This window comes from Varroa destructor, unplaced genomic scaffold, assembly GCF_002443255.2.
Source record: "Varroa destructor unplaced genomic scaffold, Vdes_3.0 BEIS01000001.1, whole genome shotgun sequence".
NCBI lineage: Eukaryota > Metazoa > Arthropoda > Arachnida > Mesostigmata > Varroidae > Varroa > Varroa destructor.
Genome location: NW_019211454.1, coordinates 13,311,027 through 13,326,485, shown reverse-complemented (window position 1 = coordinate 13,326,485; position 15,459 = coordinate 13,311,027). Strand labels below are relative to the sequence as shown.

General features: G+C 42.4%; 1 protein-coding gene across 4 annotated transcripts in view; it reads right to left on the bottom strand.

The window, feature by feature from the left end:
- LOC111249471 (uncharacterized) overlaps positions 1-15,459 on the bottom strand; it is a 71,411-nt gene that overhangs the window by 39,983 nt on the left and 15,969 nt on the right. Inside the window, exon 1 of one of the 4 annotated variants that reach the window (XM_086984947.1) lies at positions 11,170-12,596. The exons of the other annotated variants lie outside the window; for them this stretch is intronic. The gene's annotated coding sequence lies outside the window, so the exon portion shown is untranslated. Of the gene's footprint in view, positions 1-11,169; positions 12,597-15,459 lie in introns of those variants that run through there. 4 annotated transcript variants of the gene reach the window in all.

The following is a 15,459-nucleotide window of genomic DNA, read 5'->3' as shown; positions in this document are numbered from 1 at the left end:
CCACTTGCATTTTACGCAATAACTGCATATATTTTTACCCTATTTCTAACCAGTCAGTTAAGTATCCAACGCATTTAAGCACAAATCTTCTTTGGTTAAGATCTTGTTCGTACCAGATCATCGCCGAGAGGATTCTTCAGTATATTATATATGCTAGGACGGTGCTTACAATTAGAAGCTCATATTGGTTTGTCGAACGGTCACAAATATCAGCCAGCCGGTTTTCTAGGCTCGTATTAGGTTTGTTAGGTTTTAGCTTATTTCATTAGCCGGTCTTTGTTTTGCTTTGCCATTTTATCTAATGGGGCTATCGAGCAGTTGGGCATCATCTGCCGCCGCTAGATTCAACCACGGGACGTTCCTGCATCTAATGGGCTTCTATACGTGCGCCACACACACAGACACAAATAGTTTTAGGGAGCTGGGCCTTCTCTCCGGAGAGGTTTTGAAATATCGCTCCCTTTCGTTGCGAGCTATTGGGTCGACCCAGTTGCTTGTTTTCATTGTGATATCGCGATTTTTAAAACGTCTCCAAATTGTTGTTGTCACTGTCGTTGTCGGCCGTGACGCCGCGCTCGTGTCTAAAGGCAATCGTCGCAATAGTAATGATGATAAGAATACGAGCGACAATGATGTGCCCCATGCCTATTCGTTTCTTCGACAGGGGCAACCAAGTGGTTTGAATACGCGCGATTTAGTTTGCCCCACCCCCTCCGCCGCGTACTAGCCTAAGCAGACGATAACTGCATTCTTACAGAGTGCTTATTCTGGCCACCGGGCACTCACGCTTACGTATATGAATTTTATTTTCGTCATTGTTGTTACGATGCTGCGGCGTCTTCGGTCGACTTCAGATGGAAGTCGGAAATTTGGAGGCGCCTTATTCTCTTTCTGTCGACAACGTTGCCATTATAACGTAATTGCTGCTGCTGCTGCCGCCACTCGTTTACATAGTAATAATAATAATAAACGTTAGTCAAGTCACGGTTACATAGCGAGTATTGTCGAGGACCGACGGCGTCGCTACGACGCGGCAAATCAGTAGCGAATTAGTAGACTCCACGTAAATACGGCCCCAGTTCACGTGCTATCGGCGCTGTGGTGGCAGCTTGAACGCCACTCTGACGTCATTTCTGCCGCAAAATTGCAAACCAGCACGGATCGTATCTGCTGTTGTTCAGTTAAGTATGTGTGGCTATATAATTGCTGGACGGATTGCGTACATCGAACCGCGCAAGCTAAAACCGCGAACCAAAATGACAGTTCTTTCTTCCGACACATATTTTGCACGCAAACATCGCTAGAACTTTTGCTTTGTGTTAGGCGCATCATGGCGCAAGCAAGCACGGTGAACACTTTATTACCGTCTATTTGATTTTAGCTGCCGGCATCATCGCATGATAAAAGCAGACAGCGATAGCATCCCTGTTTCATAATCGATATTCCGAGTGATTTTTATGATATTTTTAGAGCAGATTTTGCCTGTCTGTCTGTCCGTGTGTGTGTTTTGTCTACGGGTTGGGTAAAGACTAATCGGTGAATTGCGGGGAAGCTTGCCGACCCCCGGCGGTTGATACTGCTGTTATATCTATAGGTCCAATTTATCTGGCAGCTCGTTGATTACGATAGGGCTATTTTTGCATAAGAGAAAGATAGTCTTGGTCTCGACCTTCGTACGACGCCTCAGTGACGTAACATAATCGAGTCGACAGGCATTCCTTGACGTCAAATAGCTTTAGGAGGGTTAGAAAAAAGTCCCTCTGCCAAGCCGGATTCCAAACACGTACAAGATTACGTATTGTAGGGTAATTATCCAGTAGACCGTGTTTACTTTCTAGCTCGATTGTGAAAATAAATCTGGCCAGTGCGGTCATCCTATAGAATTTAATCACGGTGTACAATTTGCTCTTTTTTGGTTATACAATTACTGCTTTGGACGTTTGATATTAATGATATCTGTCATCGAGTAACATACGAGTGTTTAAGAAATGCTGTCAAATAATTGTTTTTCCAATGCTCCTGGCTAACTAGAGAGAAAATTATCGGGCTGTTTTTATTTAGTAGTCGTGATACCCTACTTTTCTATACACAGCTTACTGACGATGAAGACGTTTATATCGCGCTTCACTCTCGAAGCGGCTTTATCGGCGTTCAGCGTTTAAAGAAAGAATGATTTGGTGTTATTTAAAGCTTTTTTGGCATTCTTTTTAGGTATTTAGCTTGCATAACTTACTATATAAAGTCATTATGTAGCAGATATAAGCAAAGTGTTTGGTCGCACAATTCAAACAAATAGCTTTTCTGCTACGAACATATTATGGCGCGTGATTACTCGACATCTTAACTTTTCTATATGTTACTTGGCATTTTTGTAACCGTATATATTTTACCTGTTCGCATTTACTCGACTATCTTGTAATACTTTATCCGACGCTCGACAGCTGCTTCGGGTGCCACTACAAACCTCTTATGCTTCATCTCGATCATAAACAGCGTTTGTTTAAATTTCATTCTATTGTTGTCGCTGATAAGCGAACCTTAACAGCGACTAAATCAGCCGGTTTGCTGAATGGGGTATTGTACGGACGCGAAAATCTACTGCTGTCGTCACGTCAATTTTGCCGCCATTGCGCTCTTCACTACTGTGCATTGTATGCGCATGTTCAGTCTCGTGACTCGGCAGATGATATTCTATCAGTCGGCTTGTCAAAACCCCTTAAGCAGTAATGCCATGCTTGTCATATATATATATATATATATGAACCGTTACAAGCGACGAAAAATAGCCGCCTTTTGGCGGTGGCGTTGTTGTCGCTCGCCGTTACAGCTGCTACCGATCCCCTAAACGTCGAAGTGTGAACAGTAAACGTGAACTCCAGCCCAACGGCAATAGCAGTTTCATTCGCCAATGTGACAATGCATCTTTGGCATGCCATTCGTAGCTGATCATTATGATGATACATTTGTGGCATTGACAACTGCTATTGTTATTTTTTGGCTGTAAACAGTAGCGGGTAACGGTTTACAAGTCTATCTAATAGGATAGGGTATTGCGCGTAAAAAAAAAAACACGCGTAAAGCATATTTCGTGAACACGCCAGAATGGATGAATTGTGTGGTGTTTCTGTTGACATAGGCAAGTCTATCGTTCGCATATCTGTGACGAATGAGGTCTGTGAAGGGTCATGAAGTAGCTAACCCCCGATAAAATGTAGTCTACATAGCTAGCTATATATAGATATATATAGATATATATATATATATATATACGTATGCATACATGACAATCTAGTGTATGGATGTTCGAGACTTATCGGGCAGCAGATAGGGGCCATATTTTTAAAGCGCTGCATTTGCGAATCTTCTACATTAAATAACGAGAGACTTCAACCGTTACGAAATCCTTCGTTATAGCTCAGTAGCTAATGTCTTCGTCAATACAGCTTAGGCACACGTCGTGGTCTAGGCTTAGATTCGGGTGTCAACACACTGCTTGTTTCAAGCTGAAAATACCCACTCATCTGAAACGACTTATTTACTCGAAACACTTGATTATCGTACTGGAAGGTTTCACTTTTTGACAGTAAGCTAGTTTCTAAAGGATGGATACTGAAGTATGAATACAGTACAGCTATAGGAAACTGTTGCTTTAGCTTAGTTCTGGGGACAGTGGTGTTTACTGGGCTGTTCTCTGCCTAGTTAAATTCAGGTTTCACCTGTCATCATGACGAGATGGTACTGCTTGATTATGTGGAGCGTCCTGATAATCATCAATCAATTGACGTCTTCACACATGCGTAAATATTAAAACATCTTAGTTAACTTCTTCGCAGATGCGTTCGAGCAACGTTGACCGCTATCACGACGCGACAGAATGACATTTAATATCAAATGAAGAACAATATCTTCATCATTCGCCTGCAGTGATTTAACTTCTATGGCAGTTTATCGTTAGCGGGACATAATCATCATCTCTCGTCGCCTTTCTAATACCCGAAGTCATTATCTCGCGTCTGACCTTCTTGTAGGCTTTTTCCCCTTGCTAAAGGCCTTTCCCACGATACGCATGGTGCGGCTGTATCCTTCTATCGCCCTCGGCCCGCCTGTTTTTAAACAATTCGCTTAGAATGCCACGTCCGTTTTAAAGATGTTCTGGCAGTACAACGCCGAATGATGGCTTTACTTTTTTTCAGATTCCTCAAGACATGGCCCATGGTAACCACTGCTGTTGTCGTTGTCAGATTATAGGAAGTCTATGTAAATGTCATTTCCGTCATCACTACAGATAATCATTAAGCCTCTTTTACTTTTCTCCTCCTTGAGGCTTTCTCGGGCTTGCGCATCGATCCTCCCACAAACGTTTGCGCGGAACACCATCTTGACTCCATCAAGCTTCGTTTAATACGTGGATATTGGCGATAGCCGGTCCCTCCTGGTGACCTCAGATTTGCCGAGTCAGTTAACCAATATAGGAAAAGCTTGGGTGGTATATTAGATGATTCCTAATCTTTGGTGTACCACAGATGTGGTTGCTTGACAGAAGTATGCTTCTTGCTGTCAGGGTTTCGATTATCTTTCAGTATATTTGTACAATCAAGGGGAAATGGGTGAGTCTTTTTTATAAGGCGTAGCAGCTTCCTTTCCAGCCTAATACTTCAAATGAGTAGGGAAAGTTCTAATAGGTATACAGAGAAAAACTATTCATTTATAGCATCTATCATATTGTTCTTTGACACTTAGTGAAACGCGGCTCTAGTGCATTTGACAAACAGTGGCATGTACGTTATATTATACACGGCTCTGCTGCGCAGTCCGTATTCTCCTTGACCACGTTTTCCATTAAGTGTCGTGTCAGTCTAGAAATAATTCGTCTTTCAACGCGTGCCCTTCATGAAGACAGTTTGGGTCGGCGGAAATATAACCATAGTTTGGATAGCAAAATACATAGAGAAAAGGCCCGTTAACTTTATCGGTGCTAGCAATACATTATTCTATAGATGATTTCGAAAAATTCGCTATACCGTTGCGTACTCTAACACGAATATTTGCTGTTCGATTCTACGATCTGTCAACAGTTTTTTTCCTTTACTTTTGACGCTATTTTTTTGCACTATTCAAATTTATAAAACCCTGCGTATGACACGAGCAGCAGTCAAAGTTGTAGAAGAAACTTTTCAAATATCGCCTCAGCCTAACATCTCTACCACGGTCAGATCACCATTGACAATTGCAGTTAACGAGCTAATCACCTGGTCCAAACGGACTTGCTGCTTAACGCTATCTCTAACTAGGACGCCAACAAACGCGAACGCTGCTAAACACAACAAACGTATATAATCACATGTTGCTATAGTTTAATCTATTGCACTATTTGTATCCTATTGTAATACTAGTCCTATTTGGTGCCAAATGACAGCGGCGTAATAATTTCTTTTCCATATTCTTCCAAAGCATTCGCATTAGCCGGAGGCATAACTTCACGAGCGCCTGACCGCGGGTCCGTCGGCGGCCATATAACACACGAATTATCTGCAGCTAGCACAATGGCACACAGCATGACTAGCCGTGAAATAGAAGATACGGTAGAAATTCATCAGTTATTCGCCGCTTAAGACAGCAAACATTTAGATTCAACTATAATAGAAGAAGTAAAGGGAACTTCGTTTTCAATTGAATGACGATGCTGATCGTCAGTGGTGATCGTGCCGAAGCTGGGCATCTAACGGAGAGGAATGTCCCCCGTTGTTGGAAGAGGGCTACGTCTTAGCTACCATGTTCATCTTCCATCATTTTCAGCTCTTGCGCACTCCGAGCCCGGCTCTTGCTACCGAAATCTATCGTTTGCTAACGTCCAGCTAATTCGCGGTAATCCGGCTGTCACCTTACCTGTGCAATACAATGGATAAATAACTGAATCTAATAGAACCAATTGTGAAATGCTTGTCGGCGATGCTAGATATATCAGCGGATAGCGAACACTCCCGCTACGTAAGTGCACGGGTCCTCACTACATGCTCGTGCACCGGTGTGTTAATTATTGAAATGTGGGTCTTGCAAATTGGGTGTGTTTTTAAGATAGCCAATTTTTTTTTCGCATTTTTCGATTCGTCAACGTTTCTTATAGGGACATTTTATCTCCTAGCTTCAAAATAACGCGTTATCTAGGCGAAGAGTTCTCTTCACATAAACCTACGTGAAGGTGTGATGTTTAATGATTGACATCAACCTTGTGGACGCTCACCGATCCGAGACAAAAACACAAATTTAGTGGTAGACGGCAGTCGATGTGGAACGTTGTAAAAATTATTTGCCATATCAACGAAGTGTCCATATTAGTGAGGGAAATTCTGCGGGTAAAAAGCATAGACAGTCTCTTTGAACTTGAGCTTATATAACCAATTATATTGCTCTGTTTCCCTGGGTAGATGCAGGTGACAGTAAGAGGTTTAAGCCTGGGGATATCTTTCTAATCCTTTTTAACGTCAGACGAACGTTCAGAACGCATCAATTTTTGGTAGGAAAACACAAACCCGATTTCATGAGGTTATCGGTGTAGGGTTTACGTACTTTTTGGTCGAGAGATGGGTATGTTCATTCAGCATGTAACTCACCATTGCCGATACTTAGAAAGTAACGAAATACTCAAATACGTTTTCGTTGCTTTACATAGGTAGACAATCACTATTTATTTATTTAGAAGGCCCCTGTAGCCGTCGCCAAATCATGCAATGAATTGTAGGTAACCAACGTATTATATCAATTTCGCTATCCAATAAATATAACTATCGTCCGAAAAGAGTCACTTTAAGTTGGATTGCCAATTTCGATCAACTTGAAGGTCGAGCGCAACTCGTAACCAGGCTAGCCATCCCACGTAGAGTAATATTAATACTATGTTCTCAGTAACTATTGACAACTTAGCCGTGCTTTAACTGGAAACGATCGATAGCTGTAAACCTTCTTCTACTTCGCCACTGCCGTCCCTTAACGGCACAGGCAAGATCGTGCTTACTCAACGTGCCGGTGCTGATAACAAATATTTAATCTCGATAATAACAAATGATAACAAGATAATTCAATTGTTTCCCACGATATGAGCAGAGCAGATTTCATCACAACAACTGTAACAGCGTAACGCCGCTCTAACAGCTTCCGTCACTGTAGCCTTTTATTTTACGTCCGCCGTATCGCCGTTAGGCGTAGCTCCATCAGACGGCTGGCTGGCTCCCAACACGAAACGGACCGTCTGTCTATGCTTTACGGGTAGACTACAACACGACCCTACGACTGGCAGGCAAATACGTTGCCCACTACCGTGACCAAAACTCTGCGTCTACAATACACATAGATACGTGCCGATAACAGAAATACCAATTATATTAATAGCTTTCTGCTTTTGTCGCCAAAATTGCCCCATGGCAATTTTGCTATTTCAAAGTGATAAGCAGCCTGTGAGGACGAGGTGCGCTCACAGCAGATTGTCGTATTCTGTTGTACAATAATATAATCAAGCAGCAATGTTAGCCAACGCGCTAAATTCAAGCAAAGATCAACAGTGACGATTGACAATGTCTGGTTCAAAGTACAGTTGAATCTTTCGTCTTCTACAGCCTGGTCCATTTGATGTTGTACTGTCAATATTAATGGCGGATAGCAGCTTCATCTCTCCCGATCAGCACCACAACGACCGTATTTAAACAATAGCAACTGCTAGATGAAGAACGGACGTGTTTTAAGTGAACGAGCGGCCTCGATCAGTCGCGTTAATAATGTTGCCAATGGCATCGAGCAGACGCTTTGATGGATAGAAAAAAACAAAAAAAGGCGCGGTCACGTCTCCTGTTTGATTTAAATAGCTTTAGGCTTGTCTAGAAGAAGCGAAAGGTGGACTGAGGTTGCCGTCTCGATACAGAAATGCTATACATGATATCTAGAGACTAGATTGTCGCCGTGCGCATTTCTAGCAGTTGCGGTAATATCTGTAGCGTATTTTGACGTACGCTACCGTCGTCTTTATGGCCATCGCTGACATCGGCTGTCGAAAATCCTTTAGTTTCAGAAGATAAAGGATTACTATACGAATATAATGTATATATATTCATTATGATAATAGTTGACCAGAGACACAATTGAATTGTTCCGTTGCCTGGTTTGGTTTTATGTCTAAGACGCTCGTAGCGATCATGCGCAAGTCGTGCGAAATGTCGTCGTGGGGGCATTTTTGACTATTCTACGATGAATATAAGCACATTGGCGTAGGTTCGGAAACAACCCGAACGAATAAACCCATTTTAAATATGTGACGATTACACATACGCATAAATATATATATAACGTATATAGTAACACTGAGTAGGGATGATATGTTTCGTTCGAATAAAAGAAAAAAAACTGCCCAAATAGTCGTCTGTATACATAGATTATTAATTTTTTTGAAGTTTCTCGTTGCCGTGCGTTGGTTGGTGTACGTCGATTTTCCGTTCCTTTTCTCAAACGGGGAACGATTTATCCACGTCATATTGGAAATAAATTGACAAAGACATATGAGATACAGAACCCCAGTAGTGTAATTACGCGCATAGCTATATGATCTCCATGCAGAAAGCAGAAATACTTTGCCGTTTGCAGCTGCCGTCAGTTGTTTGGCCTGTTTCTCTTCTGTCATAACGGGCGCCATATCCTACTAAGCCACGAACGCCCATTGTGGTTTATAATTTTGAGTGAACTTTTTCCACCGATAATTAGAATTCAAGTTTCGTGCCAGTGTCTATTGACGTCGAAATTTTTATGTGTAGAACTTCGTGAAAAAGAAAATTACTGGAACTTCGTCAGCGAATCTGTTCGCACTCTATCGCGTGTCGAACATTATGAGTATGTCTCAAGTTGCTCGGCGCGAGTGATGCCACTGCTACAACGGTCAAGAGCCATTTATAATAGAGTACTTACAAATGCATCTTTTGCCATTACAAACGCATGCGCCATTGAACAAGCGAACCGGCTAGAGGGACAAGGGAGAAACCATCCTGTCGAAGTTTAGGCCCATGAGTACTGGCGACATATAAACACCTGCACACACCGTTATGCATCCACCTTAGGTCATGCACTTCAATCACTTCAATGCAATATTATATATATATATGCGTAAAATCTATATTATAGTAGAGTATCTATACTACTAGCAGTAATAATAGGCGGACGAATATCATCAAGGTAGCATAATACAGTCAAACAAAAAAGTACAATACGATGACAGTTCTGTGCCACCTCTGATAAACAACCGCGTATATATCGCAGATCCAGTGTGGGCATCTGGCCCAATTACAGCTGGTTACAATTCTGATTTCTATTTGTTGGAGACATAGCGTTCTGGGCGGGGGGTAACGGCCGCCCGCAAAACGTAGCTTTCCCGGTATCAATGTATCATTGTACATTAGTTGTTTTTACCTATTACGTAATAGCAATAAAAACATCAGTGATAGTTAATCACAAGAAGGCTCAACTGAACGTTATCAATGTTATCATCGTAGATGTATGCATATACGTCTATATAGTTAACATAATAATAATAATAGCTATATTACGGTTTTCCCTTTCTGCGCTATAGATAGATAGTGGGCTTGCTAGAAGATTATAATAATAGAGTGCGCGCGTGGATGCGTATATACGTTTCTGCCTTAGTTTAGCTTGCTTGCCTACAGATAATTAGAATAACAATTAAGAGCTTTGATGACATAATGTTAGCACGTACCCGTATCCGTGATACATCATAATGCTATGGTAAAGTTCATGAGATCTTTACCTGCATTACGTATTTAACTGTACGTAAAAGCTGCTATGATTCGTATCATCGATCTAGGCCACCGCCGACGTCATTGCTGCTGCTGCTGCTGCTGCTGACGTTAGATTTCCTCATTAATTTTATGTTATGATTGGCGATGTTTCTGTAGGGACGGCGCCTTGAGTCAGTAATGCAAGTACTGTATGTGTAGCTTCGTTACGTATACGTTCAGCCTCTTCCGAAGCTGACGCGCAGGACAACGAAAGTCTATTAGCGGTAACGCTCTGGCAACTTTTCGACGATAACACGGATGTAAAGCAACGTCTAGGTCTATGACACCGGTTGTTGATGGCATCACACGGAACAATAGGCAATGTAAGAAACAAAAACCAGCGGGCAACATCTCTATGGTTCTGGCACGCTTGTCGATGTGCGCTTTCGAAACCTTTTCAAAATTACCTCTTAAAGACAAAACTTAGAGAACAACGATACAATCATCGTCGTCGTCGTCGTTGCCGTTGTCAGCAGCAGCAAAAAGCGCAGAAGACCGCGCACACGTTGAAACGGACCGATCGCGCCCTTTCAATGCGGATCACGCGCCGATCGTACTATGGTCCCAGCCGCAGGCGATGACTAGCGACAATGAATGTTTGACGTTCGATGCGACAGTCCTTTGGTGATCGATGGGGACTTTAAAAATTCTGAATGTATCACTTATTTATTCTTTTACCCTTTCACTGTCTTGCGTGCTGCTGATTGGCACCGCCGATACGTTCCCCCGGCCGGCATGTTTATCGTGCTGCCACAGGTTAACGCCGATGCCAAAGTCTACCATATCGAATACAGACAAATAGAGATAAAGTCAATATTGAGGAATGCTATTGGTATATAACTGCTATTAACGGAGTAAAGAATTAGTCTAGATAATTGTTAATCAAGCGACTGTATCAGAATTAGAATCGTCAATGAGTAAAAAGTATTACGATATACGTAGACACTACAGATGATCGTAGGGCCAAGACGGCTTAAAAACACAAATAATACGACCCTATGCGTAAATACAGTATTGGTAATAGATTAAAGAATAAGACCCATATTAAACCCGAACTTAGCACCTGCTTCGATTTACGACTAGAACGTATCTCTTTTGATTCTTTAAAACGAGCAGGAAATTATGAGGGGCGCCATTGTCGGACGCTGTTGAGTTGATAGTGTATACCTTCAAACCTAGAAAATTTATTCTCGTCCATAATGCGGCACTAAGTTATTACGATATTACCAGATACGTAGTAACATAACTAGCCAAGTAAAATCAAGTCCAAACACTAGTAGTTCTTATACCTCAGTCGACATAGTTATTTGTCCACACGGGACAACCGAAGTGCCCTTACCAGGAACGATGCAATCACAGATTCCAGGTTCGTAAAGCAGCGCCTGCTGTAAAAGCTGGGCGAATCTTTTGTCATACAATAGATAGTCAATTTCGTTCCCGAGTCTTTTATTCAATCTGACGGGAACACTTATGGGAGACTTGCCGTGGAATTCGGCCAAGTGCATCGTACACGCAAATATTTAGCGCGCATGTACGAACCATACGTTTAGAACGATGTGCGCATTGCGTGCCAATGGTCCAAGGCGGTCCTTCCGTACAATGGTTCCTTGCAGGCTCTGCAGTTGGACATCGGCGCTGTGGCACTCAGCAGCGGCTGCTGTGACCGTGGGGCAAGCGTGGCTTCACTTGACAAAGCAAGGCTAATCGTAAACGCTGCTACCACAAGAGAAGTTCCATTAGCACCGGTATTGCTGCTAATAACCGTTTTGGAGCATTGAAGATATGGCATCTGCCCCGAGCGGGTTGCATCGCCGCTGCGATTTGCACGACGGCGTAGTTACAACTCTGCTATAGAAGACTCGTTTTCGAATTTTGCTATTGCCTCAACGATTCTCGAATAGCTACCGACATCCCGCGAGAATGACACCAACATCTTCTAGTATCTATGGCCATCATTCATCTAATCTAGGCATCACTAACGAACAATCCTTTTCTGTAGGACCATCAACATTGCCAACAACTGGACCGTTACGTTGGCGTTAGTCAGTACATTTACTAACAGCTGCTCCTGCTGCTGCCGCGGCGGCCACAATAGCAACTATTTCATGTAGAATTGTTTTTCTTTCTATTCAACTCCGGTTCTCCTCGACTCGCTGTACGCGATCGGCATCTGAGGGTTGATTACCCTTCTGAGTTCTACAGCCATTGTTCAATCGATACTTGCCAAACACAGTGCCATGCATGACTAGCTGGTTTTCCAGGACACATAACAGTATCTATGTGGCTGTAATTTTGCTTATATTGTTCATGTTATAGAACATCTTTGCACGTGTATCCAATGCTATCAATGGAACGGATGATGCGCAGTGATGTTATTATCGCTGGCCGATCACTGATCTCCTCTGAAAGCAAGCGAGCAAACTGCCCGTCAGAATCTGTCTAACATTCACGCCATTTTTCGCTCGCTTTCTAACGTCTCCTCGTGCTTCTGTTACACAATTATATCATCCACATTTCATACAGACTATTCGACGATAGACAAGCCGACTGCAAAATGTTACACGTCTTCGAGCTGAGATCCACATAGGTATGTATGGACCACTCGAATGAACCGCTGGCCTGATGGAGACGATCGCCTGCCTAGAACTGACAGACACTCTTCTTTCGAACGGAAAGTAGTCGTGTGCTTTCCCGACTCTATCGCGATTAGACGAAATGTCTGTTATTAATTGAACCGCATCGTAGAGAATGTGAAACGTAAGTTAATGAAGAACTCCCGAAATGAACATTAACGACGATACCCGACCACCTTTACTTATCCCTATCCTATTCCAGCCAAAGGCATCGTTCTCCCCGATCCATTAGCTCTTGCACTAGCAATAGCAATACCGTCGACCTGGCGGAACTCGTTATGCATTCTGCCGGCGAAGCCGCATAGGCCAAAGTATCGGACGACTAAAAATGCTCTGTAGTCGCAGCTGGACATCAGCGTTCAATTTCAATGAAACTTCCGTTAATATTAGAGGCGGCATCAAACGACCAACACGAGCTTCAAACTTTCTCCTTGAGCTAGAGAATCTGTATGAGTCCTTAGATTGATATTGCTAATCGGATATATAAATAACAAGCGATGCTATTCTATCTATAGAGTGATCGCCGATGCACTGTCAGCGACTCACACAGCCGCTCCTGCGATCATTGAAACGCTGTAAAAAAATTTAAGAGAACGCCAGTGTTTACGCAGCCAACCTTTAATGGCTCTTTAACAGGGTGAAGCGAAACCTACGAGACGAACGATGCGTCTTGCTAGATCTTTTTGGCCGGACTTCTGGCCCCCTCTGGCCCGAATAGATTCCCACCTCTAAGTAAGTCACATTGGCACTTGACTGAATAAATCACCTGCCTCCGGCTTTCAGTGTTTTCGTTCTTGCGAACAGTTCTCCTGATCGTTTATTTATTGTTGTTGTCGTTGTTGTTGTGTTACCAACATCAAAAAATCGACCGTCCAAAAAACTTATATGCCCTCAGACTTTCCGGAAACCGGTGAATACCGAACGCTTTTGGCGAAATAGCTTTATTTTTAGATGCAAAATTTTATTTAGCTTCAACACATGCTTGTACGGGATGGATATGGAAACACGTATAGAAACACCAGATGGCACCAGCTCTCCCCCCTCTGCCAGATTAAAATCATCACCAAACAAATCGTTGCTAGAACTAAGGCGCTTCTCTAGAAGGACATTTGTCGCCAATCGCTGCGATCCTAACTGACAACTTCACCAAAATGAACGGACACGGGCCTTCGGAATAGGCATGGAAATGGTTGGACATTAAGCAGCATCCGAATAGGACGATGACAGAGAAGCCCTAGGCAGTGACGTTGAGATGATTTCATAGATGGTGCACGGTAATCAATGACTGCTAGCCATACGAATGTATCATATGCGTCTTAACAGGTCTAATATTTGATTATGCGTGTGTGTTAGCTAATTTATCAGAATTCGACTGGACATGTGCCTGCCCGATTTGTTTTCTAATTTTTACTATCGAAACGGCCGGGTTTTTTGCTTGACTCTACCAGAACTCCAGGGATCATTCATGTCGTTGAAAAGCAAAGAAATTATACAAGTGGCTAACAGGATGCCAGTTGCTTCTGTGTCCCAGCAATGCAAGTCGTATAGATTTGGTGAGTTCCTAAACGGATATACTTTAAATTGCATTTTTATGCGAACAATTTTCCTGACATTTCCCGTAAGTGACATTAGCGCAGTGAGACGCTCATCGGGCTATATAAAACGTGTTTAAATGTGGCCTCATAGTAGCTAGCTCCTCATAAAGTGACTTCTTGATAGCTCTAGTCAGTTATCCATCGAAATCTATGTGTAAAGCATACGGTATGATTAGGTTGAACGGATAAAAAAAACAAACATAAAATACAGTATACTTCCGTGTATGCTGTCATGCGATAAAATATTTGTCAATGGGTCTTCACTAGTTCGACATATTACCGAGTTCCGCATTTGACAACTTTCGATTGTTGCTTAAATGGTTTCCATTTGATATTTGCTTGTACGGATACATCTTAAGTTATCATGATTTCATCTAACTTTAACAGCTTAGCGAATTCACATCCTTAACGTCGTTACATTGCAGTTAGCTTCAATTGATTTTCAACCTATTCTTTTGCTTACTGTCCCCGGCTTCTTTTCGCCATAATCGTTACGTTAACTCTACCGGACCCTGCTGGTTCGTGACGCAAGTAAGCTAAGCAGGCTTGTAGCATTTCAATTGATCATAGCGTTCTTGTACTCTCAATGGCTACTAGAGCGTCTCGCTCGACGTATCCTCACCGTGACAGTCTGTCTAACGCCAATGAACCAGCCAATCGTGAGAAACGGTCGAGCCGGCTAGACTCGAGTTCAGACACGCACTAGATCACGGCAACGGTAATAAAAGGCTATGGAAATGAAGGGCTCGACAATTCGGTAGGTTTCATTTGCCAGCAGAAATAAATTGTATATTGTCAATTGATAGGGTAGTAGGGTTGACAAACTTTTTGAGGGGTCCTCCTTTAGTTAGTTATGCTTGAGCAGTCGCGTCCTCGACAAAAGCATCGTGAAATATTTCACGTTATTGAGTCTATTAAATGAAAAAGATTTCGTGCACTGAAGGCATATTATTGCGCCGCTCTATTTAAAACAACGAAAGTAGGGGTAGCCAGTCAAAACCGATAAACAATAATAAACGCATAGCTTCCTCAAATACCAATGAATTATGTATACATATATACAAGGTAAGGTTCTCTCGAGCAAACCAGTTCTGTTTAACAAGGTCACCATTTAGATCTGAATAGACAAGTGTTTCTGGCACCGCAAAATGTAAATCTAGCATCTTATTTACCAATTTCTTCGGTAAGATTCATTCCGCTCATCGTCACCGGCATCGCGTAAACATAAATATGTCACTTGCAGACGCGTCTTTCTAGGACCTTCAAGGAATTTCTGCCGCTGCGGGATAAGCCCTGCATAGCTATTCAAAGATACGCTCGCTATTCATTTAAGTAACAAAAAAAAAGAACAAAATGTTGTTCATCAACAGATACTATAAATTTCTAGTATAGACATCGCAC